This window comes from Pongo abelii, chromosome Y, assembly GCF_028885655.2.
Source record: "Pongo abelii isolate AG06213 chromosome Y, NHGRI_mPonAbe1-v2.0_pri, whole genome shotgun sequence".
Classification (NCBI taxonomy): domain Eukaryota; kingdom Metazoa; phylum Chordata; class Mammalia; order Primates; family Hominidae; genus Pongo; species Pongo abelii.
The window spans coordinates 52,982,788-52,994,168 of record NC_072009.2 but is presented as its reverse complement, the minus strand read 5'-3'; the positions used below and the strand labels follow the sequence as shown (position 1 = coordinate 52,994,168).

At 35.9% G+C, this 11,381-nt stretch overlaps 1 non-coding gene and 1 pseudogene across 1 annotated transcript; one reads left to right on the top strand and one right to left on the bottom strand.

Annotated features, from left to right (window-relative positions):
* Window positions 1-322: 322 nt before the first annotated feature.
* LOC129053534 (U1 spliceosomal RNA) lies at window positions 323-486 on the bottom strand. Its single transcript, XR_008518323.1, has one exon. It is a non-coding gene; the product is annotated as a U1 spliceosomal RNA (small nuclear RNA).
* An 8,232-nt stretch (window positions 487-8,718) lies between these two features.
* On the top strand, window positions 8,719-11,166 carry LOC129053315 (ras-related protein Rab-9A-like; annotated as a pseudogene).
* The last annotated feature ends 215 nt before the right edge of the window (window positions 11,167-11,381 follow it).

Below are 11,381 nucleotides of genomic sequence, written 5' to 3'. Positions count from 1 at the left end.
AACAAAATAAATATTTTAAGGGCCGTATTAATACATAGACATTGGCTTACACATTTAAAAATTACTTGTCTTTTTCCCAGATTTATCTGCTGCCCTTTTGAGGCTTCCCTCGAGCCCCTTATCTAGATAAAGTTCTGAAGCATTTGCAAATGTCATGCTAGCACTATCTGATCTTTCTAAGAAATAACCATTTGATGTTTTCTTGTTTTGTACTGGAGGAGACAAATCTTAGTAGGCATACTGAATTGTTTCCAGTATATGGCCTTCTTTCACATTTCTATATCCACTAAACGAGTCAATTTTCTTTTCTTTTCTTTTTTTCCACATAAAAGCACAAACACAGTCCTTCACCTCCACAAATTATGCAGTTGAGTTTCCCACATTTGGGGAAACCTCATGGGTCAGCACATCTGGAGTGCAATAGATCAGCCTTGAACTGGGAAATCCACCTTCGGGATCACGGTATCTCCCCTGGCAGGCAAGTATCCATTTTCTTTTTAAGATTTCCATTAGCCTTTGAAAGAAATTACAAATATAAATGTAACAGAATTTAGAATAATTTTCAGTATCAGCTTAAAATGTTAATTCCAATCATCCATGACTATTCTCTTCTAAAAAAGTTCTTAATTCTGACACAGGCCTCTACAAAATTGTAAGAAAAAAGCACTATGGTAAACAATGAAACAACTGCTAAATAAAGCTACCATACATTTTATGCACTGATATGCTCATTTTTGGTAGTGACTCTTAGGGCACCCTATTGTATCTAACAGTCATTCTCGGTCTTCTGGAATTTTATTATGTGCACTCTGAGCTTTAAAAATAAGGAGATGAAAAGAATTTATAATATGTAGTAGTAGCTAATATTTTATTGCCTAATATGTTCCATTCAGAACAAGTGTTTGAGGTAATCTAATTAATATTAGAGTTAGTTTCCTAAGTGGGTAGCATTAGTAAATCCATTTAACAAATAAAAAATCAATTACAGTTAGGAGAAATACTTTCCCAATTATTACAGATTTAGCCAGTTGAGGAGCTAGCTAGCAATCTGACTCAAACATCTGACCTCTTGATGTATTACAAATATAAAATGTTTTGGATAATATACTCTCCATGCATTACTACAAGTGAATTAAAAACAGTAATGCTATATTACTTTTCATAGTTCTATTTATTATTCTATACTTAGGATTATGCTGTGTGGCCCAGGCTGGACTACAGTGAGAAGATGATAGCTCATAGCTCAATGAGGACTCACACTCCAGGGTTCAAGGAATATTCCTGCCTCAGCCTTCCAACTACTTTAGATTAGAGAAATGCACCACCATGTCTAACTCATCTCATTATTTTTACTAAATATGAATAGCTTTTTATGAGTACCTTTTTTAAGAAAAAACAAAACTTACTCGGTGTTTATTCATTTTTCAGAGATAACATTTTAGAATGTAAAGCAAGAATCCTTTGTTTATAAAACAGCAATATTAATTAGCAGTAAAAAATTGATTTCAATTCTGATAATATAAGAACACACACGATGGGTAAAGCAATTTTCAATGGCTACAATTTGCCTGATTTGCTAATGATCAGTCATTTTCTTTCAGAGCTGGCTAAATTGCAACATATTTACACTGCTTACTGTTTACTGTTTACTGTCTACTGTTATACTGCTTACTGTCTACTGTTATACTGCTGTTTACTGTTCTTAGGAGTCAATATTAAAAATTGCAAAAAATGACTTCTGTCTTTTTTGTCATTACCATGACAGAGAAATAAAATAGTTTTTTTCTCTCCACCATGTATCTTACTTAATATAATAATAGTATATTCCAAATGAGAGGCCAGATTTCTTCCTTTTGCCATAGGAGCATTTATAAAATAACTTTCTTCTGAAAAGGTAATTTTTGTAATCTAATTATTTCAGGTAAAGAATAGCATGGACAGGACTCTTGTAACACTTACAGTACACATTTCATTATCTTATTCTCTTAAAAATCATAGTAAAGTGAAAATCATGTCATTTTCAACATTATCAATTGTATCAAAAGTTTTCATGTGCAATTTGGATTAATATTATATTTGCCTGTATTGTTATCTGCTGCTTTGAACAGTGCTTGGTACACAGCAGATGCTGATATGTATCTGTTGAATACTGTCTATTGAACAGACTAAATGTTCATTATACAAAACATTTCAAATTTAATAAGGAGAATAATTAATTTATACATGAAACCCACATTAATCCACCTCAACTATTTTCCACATTAACCCAACATGTATACCTTTGCTGCAATCACTTCATTTGATGAGATGAGGCTAAGATGTGATTTAGCCTTACTTTAGAGCAAGTACAAGAAGTTACATAGTAAACAATATATGACTACAAACTATTTTTAAAATGGTATAAATTAAATCACATGGATAGGAACTCTTTACTTCATTTTACAACATTAATTAATCAGCTTCAAATCTATGATGGTAGACCAAAGAACCATTAGAAAATTTTAACTGTTAAAATCTAATATTTCAGTTGTTTACAATTTAAGATTATCATTTGCCTTTAATCATTGTGTTCTACAGCTTTATAATAACTTCAGTTTATTATCAGGTTTTCGGTGTGCTTATTATAATGTCTATTGAGTGAAAATTGTGTGTGTTTGGGTGTGTGTGTGGGCGTGTGTGTATAGAGTTTCCAGATATATAGTATGATTTGTTTCTAGCATCCTACAACAATAAAACTTTGAATCTCCTGGCAGAGTTAGGCACCTAATTCTGATGCAATTCTTAGGCTTATTTTACTGCAGATGACACAACTAAGAATTCTAGAAGAATGCTAAAGATCTGTTTTTAGCATAACCACAGTTCTTTAAAATTATCATTTTTCTCAAAACCAGTCTGGCCAAGATTGTGAAACCCCATCTCTTCTAAAAATACAAAAATTAGCCAGGCGTGGTGGCGGGCACTTGTAATCCCAGCTACTCAGGAGGCTGATGCAGAGAATTGCTTCAACCCAGGAGGTGGAGATTTCAGTAAGCAGAGATTCCACTCCTGTACTCCAGCCTGGGTGAGAGAGCAAGACTCCCTCTCACACACACACAGAATAATAATAATAATAATAATAATAATAATAATAATAATAATAATAATAATGAAAAGATTCTTCTTACACACTAGTTTAACTACTTAGAGGCTACATATTGCTTTTGGATAACTTAATGTTACCTACCATGATAATATTAACTTTTTAAAAAAAGTTTCCATTCTAGGACATTCTTTTCTATGACTGTTTTTCATTATTACATCTGTAGTAACACATATATCCTTTTAGATGATTCCAAATTCTGGATATATGTACCCAACTCCCTATTACAATTTTTTATTTGGTGTCCCATATGTTTCTAAAATGCAATTCACTCAAACAGGTTCTTTTTTTTCTATAAGTAAATTGCATTACTATTCCCTCAGCTTGTAAAATCACACCCAGGACATAGGTGGTAACATCTCTTTCCTGCTCCACTTCCTCAAATATCCAATTACGAACACCTGCCTATCCTAACTCATAAAGAGCTCATAAATCTGTCCACACATATATTCTACATTGCCAGCTTTTCTAATATAGAGCACCCACAATGTTTTTCTACAGATAATTTTGAATACTTCCTTACTGTGGTCTATTGTGGAACTTTCTATGCTATAGCCAGTGAGATGTTACTAATACATGCCTTTTGTGATCCTCTAATGGTTTATCATATCACACTGAATATCTCACATAATTGCTAAAAAGCCAAGTTATGTCAATAGTAAGTCTGTACCCACTAGCTACTTTAAAAAAAAAAAAAAACTTAACAAAGCAACCATTTTCTACTGCAAGATGCTTTTTACCCTTCAAATCTAAGACACATATTCCTTATAATAGGCAGCAGAGGACTTTGTATTTTTCTTGTTTATTATGATGCTTTGTATCCCACCTGGGCTGTTTATTCACTATTGTATTTTCAAAATCATAATTAAGACAGATTCAAAATACTTTATCAGAAATTCAAAAAGCTCAATTAAGCAAGGCTTTTTAAAATAAGATTCGTATGTAACTCAATTTTTGATGCAATAAAGACTTGAGGGAAGCTATTTAAGTCTTCATTCATGTACCCTTCACCCTTAAAGGGAATATGCATTACTCTTATAGAAGCATTAGTATGTTTGATTCTTGGGCACTTTCGGGGGCCTTACAGGGACTGATACACAATGTGATGCAAATGGGATGACTCAGTTTTCTCAAATGCAAAAATCTGTAAAATCTAAAACATACTGCCTAAATGCCTTAAGATGTATAAATGTATACGGAACCTTGGCAATTAAAAATAAACTTAGGTTATATCATAAACCAACCATGTGTTTTGTATGAGCAACCAAAATCTCAAGTTAAATTGGGCAAAACAAAATTTCTGTGAGTTGTCTGATACTTTTACATTTAAAATACATATTGTATTTGTGTTTGTGTAATATATGCTCCTACTCTTCTGGAAGAATCCCAGCATGTAGTCAGATGTAGTCAGATTAGCCTGGGAAAAAGGAAGCACAGAGATTGTCAGAGCAGGAAGGGTAAAGGGTAAAATTTATTTCCTCCTGAAGGTATATATTAATAATACAAAAAACACTTTCATTACAGGAATGTGTGACCATACAACTTAATTTTAGATAGTAAAATACTTGTGATTTTAACAAGTTACTTAAATGATCTGCTAATTGTCTGAGTCAGTCATTCATATAAATGTGACCTAATATATATCAATATCATAGAGCTATTAATGAGTAATTAAATTTTAACTATATCCATAAATTAATAATTTTTGAAATGTTGCAGTAACACCTGAATTGCTGATATTCAAATTGGACAACAGCATCTGTAATAAATTGGCCCTTCTTTTCACTGATAAAATCGACATAAAATAACACTGGAAACACTACGAATATTTTTGCTGTACATTTCTGACGATCTATCCATGCCTTTAGTACTACTGTGCAATAGGTTGATGTGAGAAAAATCAGGCTACTCTAAGAGAGATGTACTGAAAATCGCATTTCTTAATTTATGCTAACATCTACAAAAAATTTAAGTGAATTATTTATTTACATTATCACTACATTTATTTTACTTTATTTTAACAAAAACATACATACATGTGAAATTTCTCACAGAAGTCATTTTTAAAACTGACAAGCAAAACAAATAATTGGGATCTCTTAAGGATATGGATTACTTTTCCAAGTTCTAGAAATTCTGATTTAGATAGTGTGGGATATGATTTGGAAGACAGTACTTTTCAAAAAGCAACATTAAGAGATAACATTGGCTGGGCATGGTGTCTCAAGTCTGAAAGCACAGTACTTTGGGAGGCCAAGGTGTGCGGATCACAAGGTCAGGAGACTGGGATCATCTTGGCCAACATGGTGAATCCCTGTCTCTACCAAAGTAGGAAAATATTATATATATATATATGTGTGTGTATGTGTGTATGTGTGTGTGTATATATATATTAGTCAGGCATGGTAGTGCGCCTGTAGTCCCAGCTTCTAGGGACACTGAGGCTGGCAAATTGCTTGTTTATGGGAGGTGGAGGTTGAAGTGAGCTGAGATCGTGCTCCTGCACTCCAGCCTGGCCACGGAGCTAGACTCCAACTCAAAAAGAAAAAAAAAAGAAAAAGATAACATCAATCAGGCACAATATCTAATCTTAAAGATTACCTGAAAAATGACACAAATGCATAAATATAAATAACCTGAGAATAATGGAATACATTAAAGTTACACAGATTTGCAATGCATTTAAATGTATAAATATATATGTATACGTATATGGGATATATACCTGTATATGGGATATTGCTTGTAGTTTAGGACACATTACATGTTATAACTTGATTAAAATGTTCTTCTCATTTAATATTTAAAAATAAAAACATCGTTGATATAAAATTATGAAAATATCTTAACTAAACTGGCATACATTACAAACAAGTAAATATATTTCTGTAAATATAAACCCTATGTTCTGAATCTTTTCTTCTCAGGAGATCAAATACTCCTCTTAGTAACTGATCACTCTTGCTACAGTTGTTACATTTCTGTGAAAAATAAGTATTCATTGGTGTAATAGAATCAAGATTTTAAAACAGTGTCTATTTGAATAAAAAGAGTCCTGTTCTTATAAACAGCAAACATATTGCAAAGAAAATTATTAAATACAATTCCTCTTTGAGGACAAAAAACAAGTTGTGGTAAATTTTATTGTAGATTTTGTACACTGCTATAATTAAAACAAAAACAACAACACTTCTACAACTTCAAAAGAATAATTTAAGCCATTTAGTTATTTACATTGTCACTAATTTTAATTTTATGTTACAGTTTTTTTTTTACTAAAATACCTTTCAATTTAACCATTAGAAAAGTAAATTGTAAAAAATATAAACCTCAGGGATTTCCTAAATAACTGTGTATATTCAGTATACAAAATAATTTAATCTTGTTCTTCAGAGGACCCAGAAGTCAGTATTCATTAACATAAAATAATTTTTAGAAATCACAGGTGTTGTAATGTATGTAAGTATGCATTTGTGTTTGGCAAATACATCAAATAGAGTCATATAAGTTTGCTGATTTGAATTTGCAGACAACAGAATTTACTTCTAAGTATTTAATTACTCCAAAAACAAAACAGAAATAATAGCTGTGCAATTACCTGACTAGAAGTGATAGAGCAGGAGTGCTTTCATCTTGAACCAACACCACCACTTTAACATCCAGCTCTCTTTTTAGCCTCATGCATTTCAAAGTAATCATTTCTCTTCTAACTGTAAATAATAAGCACATTCCTTTCCCTTCAGGTGCTAGAATCAGACATAGGGGATAGGCCTGCAACTCCAGAAAGATGTATGAAAAGAGACACAGAACTCTCTCTGTCAGATAACCACAACAAAGAGACACAGAGGCAGTCCAAGCCTCTGATAAACTCTCCAGGACTGAGTCATGAAAAACTCTTAATCTGCTAACAGAGTGTGGCTCTCGCCAGCCACCCCTCTCAGATTGATTCAAAATAAATCTGTCCCTGTTGACTGTCAACTTGCCCTTCAGGTTTCTCTCCTCTTTCTTTAATTCTTACATTGGGTGCTGAAATCTGGGACTGGTGTTGGGGGCAGAGGCTTCCTTGCATCCCAGGAAGCTGTGGGCAATGGCAGCTTATCCTAAGTTAACACCTGGATCCTGAGAGCCTCTGGCCACCTGCCCCACCTTTTCTCTCATTTTACTCTTAAAGAGATTTGTGTGAGAAGGACAACTGACCTGAAGGAAACTGCAAGGCTCAGGCCAGGGCTCTAAATCCCTCAAGTCTAAGGGATCCACTTCTGACCACAAGCAATAGGTATTTCACTTCCTAACACTGGCTCCCTCTTGCCTCTTCTCTCTCTCTCTCTCTCTCTCTCTCTCTCCTGTTTCTCTCCCTTTCTCTCTGTCTCTCTCTTTCTCTCTCTCTCTCTTCCTCATGTGGCTCCAGTCTGGGAGTCCCTTTGCCAATTTCAACTGGTACATCCTACAGAAAGCACTAATTCAGCCATCTGGTAAGATCTCCCTTTTCCTAGCTTTCTCCTGGTACCAGAGAAAGTCTGGCCTGCTGTCCATTTCCTCGAAGGACCAATGTGACTAAGCTAGAGGAAATCTTGGGGACACACAGTGCTTTCTCAGAGTAACTGTCCTCTTTCAGAAAGAGGATTCTGGGTCTCTGTCTATTTTCTCAGGACATCTAGAACAAAACAGACCTTTTACAAAATACTTTTATAGCAAGTCCAGCTTCTCAGAAATGCTAATAGTTAAATATGTGAATGTACAAATATATCATTCATTTGTACACATGGAAAAGGCATAGTGTTACTGCCAGTTACATGAAAAACAAACAAACAAAAAAACAGGTTTTACATTAAAGTTAAAAATTGCTAAAAGTAATATTATGACATGTAATTGAAAGTGCTAAACATAAATTTTCACGCAAAGTGTATAAAACTGGTTTAGGCAGACACAGAGCTAGCTTGAAAAGTTATTTTTTTTTTTTCGTACCCCAGTGATACCTGAAAGGCCAGAAAGACAGAACTCCCTTGAAAGGGGGGTGAAGCCAGGGAGCCAAGAGGTCTAGCACAGTGGATGCCATCCCCATGGAGCCCAGCAAGCTAAAATCCACTGCCTTGAAATTCTTGCTGCCAGCACAGTAGTCTGACATCAACCTGGGATGCCTGAGATTGGTGGGGAAAGGGACGTCCAACATTACTGAGGCTTGAGTAGGTGGTTTTCCCTTCAGAGTGTAAACAAAGCCACTGGGAACTCACTGCATCTCATCAAAGCTGCTGTAGCCAGATTGCCTCCTAAGATTCCTCCTCTCTGGTCAGGGTACCTGTGAGAGGATGGCAGCAACCTCAGTTAGGGGCTTATAGATAAAACTCCCATCTCTCTGAAACAGAGCACTTGGGGGAAAGGGTGGCTGTAAGCACAGCTTCGGTAGACTTAAACCTTCCTGCCTGCTGGCTGTGAAGAGAGCTGCAGATCTCAAACAGACTGCCTCCTCAAGTGGGTCCATGAAACCAATCACTCTTGACTAGGAGATTCCTCCCTGCAGGGATCAAAAGACACCTCATACGGGAGTCTTCTGGCTGACACCCAGCTGGTACCCCAGTGGGATGAAGCTTTCAGAGGAAGGAACAGGTAACAATCTTTGCTTTTCTGCATCCTCTGATAGTGACATACAGGCAAAAACGGTCATAAGTGGACCTCCAGCAAAGTCCAGTACACCTGCAGCAGAGGATCCTGACTGTTAGAAGGAAAACTAATAACAGAAAGGCATAGTATCAACATCTACTGAAAGGATTTCTACAAAAATATATATATATACAAAGGTCAACAACATCAAAGAACCAAGGTACATAAATGCACAAAGATGTAAAAAAACAGCACAAAATGGCTGAAAATTCCAAAACCAAGAAAGCCTCTTCTCCTCCAAAGGATCATAACTCCTCATCAGCAAGAAAACAAAATTGAATAGAGAATGAGTTTGAGGAATTGTCAGAAGTAGGCTTCAGAAAGTGGGTAATAAACTCTTCCAAGTAAATGAGAATGTTCTAACCCAATGCCAAGAAGCTAAGAACCTCAAATAAAGGTTAGAGAAATTGCTAACTGGAATAGCCAGTTGAGAGAAAAACACAAATAACATGATGGAGCTGAAAAACACAGCACAAAGACGGTGTGAAGCATACATAATTATCAATAGCCAAATCAATCAACTGGAAGAAAGGATATCAAAGATTGAATATCAACTTAACGAAATAAAGCATGAAGAAAAGGTAAAAAAAAAAAAAAAAAAAGGAATAAAAAGGAACAAACAACGTTTCCAAGAAATATGGGAATATGTGAAAAATGAAACCTACTTTGTTTGCTGGTTTGTTTGTTTGAGATGGAGTCTTGCTCTGTCATCCAAGCTGGAGTGAATGGGTGCAGTCTTGGCTCACTGCAACCTCCTCCTCTCAGATTCAAGGGATTTTCCTGCCTCAGCCTCCTGAGTAGCTGGGTTTACAGGGGCACACCACCACCCCTGGCTAATTTTTGTATTTTTAGTAGAAATGGGGTTTCAGCATGTTTTTCATGTTGGTCTCAAACTCCTGACCTCATGATCCACCCATCTTCACCTCCCAAAGTGCTGGGATTACAGGCATGAACCAACATGCACAGCTTAAACCTGGCTCTTCTTTTTGGCTCAGATATAACTATAAAGTTTCCTGCTCTCTCAACACTAACTTCAGTTACATTTGTCATAAACATACTCCCTAAAGTATAAATCTTGCTGTATCAGAAACATGCAATCTTTGGTCTCTTAAGCATCTCTAACCAACAGTAGTGAAGCATACTATGAGCAGAGAAGTTTTTATCATAAATTCACTGTTCATAACCAGAGCTTTGATGTCACATTTCAGCTAAAGTGCCAGCTTCACGGTCAACTGTGACCTGATAAATGCGAAGAGTGAGGCCTTTTCAGTTGTTTTAGAGAATCATGGTAGTATAGTAGCCCACACATGGCTACATGCTCAGTAAACAGGTCTTACTTTTAGTTATCCCAGAGATCTATGTGTGTTATTTCAGTTAAAGCTGATATTCTACCAGGCGCTGTGGCTCACTCCTGTAATCCCAGCACTTTGGGAGTCCGAGGTGGGCGAATCACGAGGTCAGGAGATAGAGACCATCCTGGCTGTCATGGTGAAACCCCGTCTCTACTAAAAATACAAAAAAAATAGCTAGGCTTGGTGGCGGGTGCCTGTTGTTCCAGCTACTTGGGAGGCTGAGGCAGGAGAATGATGTGAACACGGGAGGCGGATCTTGCAATGAGCCGAGATGGCACCACTGCACTCCAGCCTGGATGACAGAATGAGACTCCGTTACAAAAAAAAAAAAAAGAAAAAAAAAAAAAAGCTGATATTCATACACTCATAGAAGAAAACGTAGGTTAAAAGGAATGTTATGGTGCCTTTTTATTTTCCAGGGTTCTTGAAGCTCTTGAGATGAACAGTGGCAGGAAATTCATCACTTTTTAAAGTAATTTTTTTTGGAGATGGCAGGGTTGGGAGGAGTTCGCTTATGAACAGATATGTAACTAATAAGTTTGATACTCAGATGTTCCATGCAATAGATGTGGAATTTTTAAATAAGATTTGAAAGGGATGGACATTTTGTTACCATACAGATTCATGATTCGGCAGGTCAGGAGAGATTCCGAAGCCTGAGGACGCCATTTTACAGAGGTTCTGACAGTTGTCTGCTTGTTTTTAGTATCAACGATTCACAAAGCTTGCAGAACTTAAGTAATTGGAAAGAACACGAGAGCTTTCCTTTTGTGATTCTAGATTCTAAGACAGGCATAAGCGAATGGCAGGTGTTTAGAGAAGAAGTAAAGCTTATGCAGGGAGAACAGTGACTATCCTTACTTTGTAACAAGTGCAAAATATGCCAAAAATGTGGCAGCAGCCTTTGAGGAAGGATTTCAAACAATTCTTGCAACTGAGGATACGTCAGATCACTTGATGAACACAGGTATAGTCAACCTTCACCAAAAGCCCAAGCCTAGCTCATCTTGCTGTTGAATGTTAGAGATAAGACAGATGCATGCTAACCAACTCACATGTATATACAAAATCAACATGGACATGGAGAAGAGAATTAGTTTTTGTAGCAGTGTATTACTTACTAAAAAAATTCAATGATTGTATATTCCTGTGTCATTAGTTGGTAGGAGATGGGACACATCCACTCATGGAGGAATATATTTTCTCAATAATGGCACCTTACATTTATAAAT